General features: G+C 39.5%; 1 protein-coding gene across 2 annotated transcripts in view; it reads left to right on the top strand.

Moving 5' to 3' along the window:
- The window catches only part of BEND5 (BEN domain containing 5), a 31,993-nt gene that overhangs the window by 682 nt on the left and 25,311 nt on the right, over positions 1-6,000 (top strand). The window lies entirely within an intron of this gene.

Raw genomic sequence — 6,000 nt, 5'->3', positions numbered from 1 at the left:
AAAAAAAAAAAGTTTAGATTTTCGTCCACGGCTTATTTATAGTGCATGGAGTGGAGTCATTTGTGTACCTTTTGCAGTTGTTGCCAAATTTGAGGGGTGCTGTTTTATGTCCGCTTTGTTAGTTTAAGTGACTTCATAGGTTGGAAGGCGATGGTGGAAGCAGACCTCCAGGTACTGCTCTTGTTAAGCGTGGGCTTGTTACATTTGGTTTCTTTCATGTTTAAAGATAACAGATGTCTCCAAGCTAGGAGGAGTAATTAAAGAGTATACTAGGAAATAAACCCCTGTTTTGACCATTTGAAGGAGTTTAGCTCTTGTGAGGTAGTAGTGTTGTTACATTGTCCCCAGATAGTGACTCCTTGTCAGAGTGTTTCCTTGAAGACTTTGTCATAGTTGCCGTAGTCATAGTTGACATGGAAAGGAAGTTTGGTGGTTGTAGCAAATTGCTGGTTATTGTGGACTTGCCCAGATGGCTTTTAAAAGACAGCAATGACCATTTGAAATGTCAGTCTGGGTAGCTAAGAGGACACTGGGTTACACTGGGTTCTTATCCTGACTTATCCAGTTTAGGAGAAGTCTGGTTATGTCTGTTTCCCCGAATATGGAATGGGCTTAAAAAACTCTTTTGTTTAGTACTGTGTTCTTAGCAAGCAGTGCTGAGTTCTGATGTCTAAACAGAGTAACTTGGTGTGAAAGTCACTTAAAACTGGTATTTTTCTAATTTCATTTTTGAAAGTTAACGGTTCCTAACCAGTCTAGCCTGGTGATGGTCCATTTTGTTTCTGGCTTGGTTAGTGACTTTTGCCAATATCCTGTTTCTAGTRTTGGCCATAAACAGGTATCTCAGAAGAACCAGAACAGCCAAACATGAGTTTCCCTGTAAAGTTTTCCCAGTTTCTAGGCATTTGCAACTCCACAAGTTCARGAGAACTAGTTAGTCTAGCAGAGGAGTGGATTCTCCTGCTATGTTTTTGTTGTCCTGTGCCAGCCCGTTTGTTGTCCTCTGTCTGTGGCAGAGGACTGTACATGAAGTATTCCTTGCAGGTTCCCTGTCACATCCATGGAAGACAACAGTCTCATCATCCAGGGTTTGCATGGCCTCTTCCCAAAGGCAGCATCCCATTGGATTTCACCTTCCTCTTTCCCCCTGGGGAACTGCAGCAGTGCAGTTTCAGTTCCTCGTGTCCATCTCAACATAGCTGAAGTGCTTCAGAGAAATATTTAGTAATAGACACTTGGCTYACATGTTGAGCCTGCCAGGTTGCCTCAGTTTTCCAGCAGGAAGTGCTTATTTTTGCCAATTCCCTTGTTCCAGGCAGAGCCTGTACCTACCTAAGACATGCTGTCCTGAATTCTTCTGTACAGTTTCTCTTTGTTTCTTGTCTCTTGAACCAGAACAAACCAATGGATGCTGTTTCCTCCAAAGAAGAGGACTTGTTACCTGTATTAGTGATTTGCACTAATTGCTCTCCAGAGTTTCTTAATTTCTACAGGAAATTCTCCTGTTGAGGCARGAACACAAGGAAACACACAGCTATCTTTATTACAGCTGTCACATCTCAGTATATTCTGACTAGATCTGTGTTTTGCATTCTTGGAAAACTTCCACCCAAACACCAAATGAATTCTTCTGTGCTTCTTTCTACCCTGCACCATGTAAAGATACCATGAGTGAATTCAACAGAAGTTGTATACAAAGTGTATACATACACTTACTTCTAAAGTTGTCATTTCCCCTTAAAATGTTAATCCTGGTGTTTGTTTTTATTGTGATTTAAAACATTGGAGAGAAAACCTGGTCTTGCATGAAGACATTATAGCACAATTTTTGCTTTATAGTAACCAAGTCTAATGTTATACACATTGTAACATTTCACATACTGGTATAGAAGTTCCAAAGGTTTCCAGCTTATCTTAGTAACAAAGTAAATAATGTATATAAAGTTGCTTTTRTTTTTAAAATATACAAATTGATTTTTAATTTTTTGGAAGTGACCTTTAACTGCRCAAATCATGCATCAGTGACTTTTAGAACTTGCTGATTTGGTCCAAGAATTCCCCACTAGGAACAGGTTGCAGGATCAGAGTTGTGCTATGGGTATTAAATTAAACAACAAAAAAGAATGAGAGGGGGAATTGGGTTTTTTTGAGCCTGCAAAGTGTTCTTTTACAGTTTGAATGGTGACCAAGTTTCTTGCATTTAACCAAGGCTGCTCAAGTAAAGAAAGTTTTAGCTTTTTATATATATTGTCATGATCAAACACTGTCCATGCAGTGGAAGTTAATCATAGYTGGAGAAACAGATCCGCTTGTTTTTCCTTTCCAACAACTTAAAGGAGGAGAGAAAAAACAAAGGTACAAGACCCATATTAATGTACTYTTTCTTTTGAAAAGAGTTTTCCTATTATGTCTAAAGAAATTTAGATACCTTTCAAACTTCTACCCTTGTCATGGATGAATTCACACAGGCCTAAATACAGGTTTATGCCCATAATGCAAAGCTTTATTGGAACATTGGTTGTGTAAAGAGTTCATAAARCAATTGTCCTCATTTGAGAGAGTCYAGAAGCMATTCTTTGATCYTTTGTGGCAAGTTGTATCATTGGAAGCCCATACAGTTGCGAGGGATATTGTTGCTGCAGAGCAGAGAACRCTGCTGTAAAGGCATTGTAAGTTTAAAAAGGAAAAATAGAAGGGGAAAGTGTGTTGGGACATGCTCAGAGCATCAGGTGATTGTGAGAGACTTTGTGGAGATAAATGCTGTTGCCTTTTGAGTGGTGAGTAGTGTGTAGTAGTGTTAGAGCACAAAGGGAGATGGACTCTGAGCAGCTGTGCCTTCCCTTGTGTCCCTGTGTGCATAGCTGGGAGCTGCTGAGACTGCTGGGATGGGCTGGCCTGGGAACCTTCCACTTTTCCAAAAGTTAGCCAAAGACTAGGGCTCAAACCAGAAAGGTTGACCTGACTCAGACAGTTCTAGACCTTCCAGCCATAGAAGGCATATTAAAGTGAATGTTTTGTGCCTTAACAAGTWCACCATTTGGCTACCAGCAGCTGATGCTATGTAGTAATAAAGGAATAATTTTACTTGCCACTTGAATGGAAAATAAAGCTCAGCAGGCTGGYGTTTGTCTACAAAGCAGTTTCTTGAGGTGACATTAGCTGGTGTGTCTTGCTGAGAATACAAAAATAGCAGACGGCTTTTCAGGAAGAGTTTGAGTCTGTCTTTCTGATCATCCACACCCTTCCTTTTTCTTCTTTCCTGTCCTCTCAAAAAGCTCCAGAGCTGTTTTTTCTGGTCCCTCTTCTTGACACACACATATGCCACTTGCAGCTTTTCCACACTTGTCCAACACTGGCAGAATGCTGTCTATGAGCACATGCACCTTGTGGCAGCAAGATCTTTAGGTGACCCCATTGGAGCTTTTTCTTTCTTTTCAAAGTGATGAATATTAAATGGAGTGAATTGAGTTTCAGGGACTTCTAAAAGTTCCCTACTTCAGGCTATGTTTGTTAACAAGTTAGTAGACTGTCTTCTACAGGAGTTGTTCTTTCATGGCTACAGTAAATGATTGTGCACTCAAGCTGCTGCCCTCAACCTTTCCCACCCTCACTATCACAGCAAACGTGCCTCCATCAGATTCTTAAAGCAATTCCTTAGCTGCCACAGCAAATGTGTGCATCCCTATCCTTTCTTGCCCCTTTATAAAATTTTATGCTCCACTTTTTTTTAGAGTAGGTTAGGTGATTTTTTTTTTTTAGTTTTTCAAAGCCTATGCAGCTTATGGTGAGATAAGTTACTGTGTGTTTTAGAAGGATGTAAAATCTCTGTTCATAGAAAAACTTTAAATTTAATGGTACTGTGACTGACTTTGGACTAATGTTGAGAGTGTTTCAWCTTCTTAGTGTGTATCCAAGTTTCTTTGCTATGGATAGTTCACGGAGGAAAGACCCTTTGTCAAATTCTGGAATAGGTGAAAAAATTGCAATATGATATCTTAGGTTATATCAAGAATATACAAAATTTAGGTCAGGAAGTCGTCTTGATGTGTAATATTCAAGTCAAAGCTTTCATTGGTATTTCTGTAGGCTTGGGCTTCTCCATGGATTTTGTCCTCCTTGCATCATTCAGACAGCTTGAGGAGCTGGAGTGTGTAATGCAAGTCATAGCTGTGGCCACTGCCCCCATGCTCCATCCAGTGTCCCTGAACACTTCATGTGTCACATTTCTTTCTTAGGGCAATCAGTAGGGTGAATGAACCATTGTGCTGGGGACAGCTGACTCTTGGTTCCCAGGAAGCTCTGGGTCTGTCCCCTGTCAGGGTACATTGCTTGGATGGTGTATGACAGGGACCTGGGGAGAAATGGCACCGGGGAAAAAGTCAAAAGAACGTGCAGCTGCATCTTGGGTGATCCCAAGTGTTGCCCTGAGTAAARAAGTGCCAGGAAGAGGCTGTGGGAAACTTCCCAGTGTTGGTAATAGTTCCTCACAGCCTCTTTTAAATTTGTTTGATTTTTCCTGGGTGGTTTGGGCATACCTGTGGATGAACTTTTGTGCCCTTGAGCAGCAAGTCCAGCTATGTCTAATGGTGGTGTCACCTCCTGTGCCTGTGCATGGGGTCATATCATGCTAAGGATCCACTAAAGTCATTGAGAGAAACTAAGCCCCAGCAGTTTAGGCAGTGCTGAAGTAACCTTTTTTCAGAATAGCACTTATATTTTTTTATTTTTTAAACAATTTTTRCTGTGATATTTGATGGGCATGCCCTACTTTGTCACATACTTAACTGACATGCTACTGCTGTGTTACCTTTTCAGCAGGTAGAAGAGTTGGCTGTATGCAGAGGTTCAGCAAATAATTTTGTATAACAGAGTAACTAACTACTTCACACTCCTAAATATAGTTCTGAACACAAGTGTGGCAGTATTCATGAAAAATATTTAAAGCTAAATTTCACACTCRTTTTGTATTTGATCCATTTCTGGTTTATTTTTAGCTCATGTAAGATGAAGGGTGGAGGATTTTTTTTCCCTTCTTTGGAATTCTAGTAAAGGAGCATATCAGAGGTATGAAGGACTTGTACAAAGGGACAATTTTGTGGGGTCTTTTTGGTGTCATTTCTGTTTGTTCGGTGTTGAAGTCTTATTATGGTACATTGACACAAAGCTTAAAGGGCAGCAGCAAAAATAATTTGGAACTTCTAAAACTGTAGCTTCTAAGTAGTGGTTTGGAGTAACCCTTATGAGACTGGTGATGTCATCAGCAGACTATAATGCCAGTAAAAAATAATTAAAAAACTAGGATTTATCTGTGCAAGAAGRTTTTGCACTTAATATTTAATTTCCTCCTTTCCTGTATTATCCTGCTTATTCAGAATATGCATTTCTTGTTTGTTRGTCTTTAACCCTTCTCAACTGACCTGCTTGTTCCTCGATCACATTTGCTTTTTGCTTCACCTTAATAGTCAGAAGTAATGTATTTTTACTACATAAAGACATACAGGTKACCTACACTATTTTTGTTTTTCTTAGTCTTGGTACCTATGTTGCACCACTTCACACCAGTTATGCTTGTAAATGTTGTRTAAGCTTAGCTAGCRTACAGTGAAAATATGAACTTCAGGATTTTAATAAAACTGACTTCAAAGATAGTATGGTTATGGTAGCTATGGTAACTAACACTAATTAAAATATGCTAAAATTTGCAGGGGAGGGAAAAAAGGGAAAAATGTAAGTTAATGTTTTTGTTTTCATAATGAACAGTAAAACATTTTTTTCCAGCCTATTGCCTAAGTGCCAGTCAGTCAATTATTTGCGTTTTTTAAAGAATTCCTTTAAAAATCRTAGAGGCTGAACCACATTGTAATTTTTGTATGTAAACTGAAAAAATCATAAATCTACCCACTATTTCCATAGTAAGCTTATTCCTTGGGCAGGGATAGTTGTGGAGGCTTCCTAGAATGCTMACTGTAGAATGCCCCATGGCTCGTGGGCAGCATCTCC

The sequence above is a fragment of the Malurus melanocephalus genome, unplaced genomic scaffold (genome assembly GCF_030028575.1).
Source record: "Malurus melanocephalus ecotype Western Australia unplaced genomic scaffold, MMel_1.1 scaffold_427, whole genome shotgun sequence".
Lineage (NCBI taxonomy): Eukaryota > Metazoa > Chordata > Aves > Passeriformes > Maluridae > Malurus > Malurus melanocephalus.
Note: the sequence above shows the minus strand (reverse complement) of the source record. Positions and strands in the feature narration are given on the sequence as shown.